Raw genomic sequence first — 1,060 nt, forward strand, 5'->3', positions numbered from 1 at the left:
GAGGCGGCGAGCGGGCCCGGGAGGGCCTCCCGCGGGCCGAGCGGGCCGGCGAAGTGAGGCGCGGGCGCGGGCAAATCGTGGCGTGCCACGTGGCGGCGGCGGCGCGGGCGGACACGTCTGGCCGGCCGGTTTCTGTCTGGCGGCGCGAGGAGAGGGAGGGGTCTAGGGTTTGATCCGGATTTGGAATGGGAGGACCTTTTATAGGTCGGAGGAGCTAGGAGGCTCCAAATTAAGCACGGTTTGCAGCCACGCGATCATGATCGAACGACCTAGATGATGGAGGGGATTTAGGTGGGTTTTGGGCCACTTTGATGTAACACCCCGGATGTAATTTACCTTATATGTATCCCAACTCTTGCTGTTTCCGGCCTAAGTTATTTTATTTTCCTCGGGTTTGGGTTTTTTTCTCCGTGTGTTGTTGCCTTCGCCATGCATCTCTTATCATGTCATCATGTGCATTGCATGTGCATACATGTTTGTCTCATGCATCTGAGCATTTTCCCGGTTGTCCGTTTTGCATTCCGGCGCTCCTATCTCCTCCGGTGGTCCTTTCTACCTCTTTTCGTGTGTCGGGGTTAAACATTTCCGGATCGGACCGAGACTTGCCAAGCGGCCTTGGTTTACTACCGGTAGACCACCTGTCAAGTTCCGTGCCATTTGGACTTCGTTTGATACTCCAACGGTTAACCGAGGGACCGAGAAGGCCTCGTTTGTGTTGCAGCCCAACACCCTTCCAATTTGGCCCAAAGCCCACCAAAACCTTCCGCATCCTCTAGAGCGTTCGATCACGATCGTGTGGCCGAAAACCGCACTCCATTTGGAGCTTCCTAGCCTCCTCTACCTCTATTTAAAGGCCACTCCCCGAAATTTTCAGGCAAAACCCTTGTCCTTTTTCCCTACCGCGCCGCCGGAGAGATTTCAGTCCGGACGGACACGTCCGACCTGCCCGTCCGCCGCCACGTGGCCTGCTCCCATTCGCCGCTTCCCCGGTCCCAGTTCACCGCCGCCGCGGCCCGCCCGGCCCGGGGCCGGCCCGCCCGAGCCGCGCAGGGGCCCGAGC

This window comes from Triticum aestivum, chromosome 3A (genome assembly GCF_018294505.1).
Source record: "Triticum aestivum cultivar Chinese Spring chromosome 3A, IWGSC CS RefSeq v2.1, whole genome shotgun sequence".
Taxonomy (NCBI): domain Eukaryota; kingdom Viridiplantae; phylum Streptophyta; class Magnoliopsida; order Poales; family Poaceae; genus Triticum; species Triticum aestivum.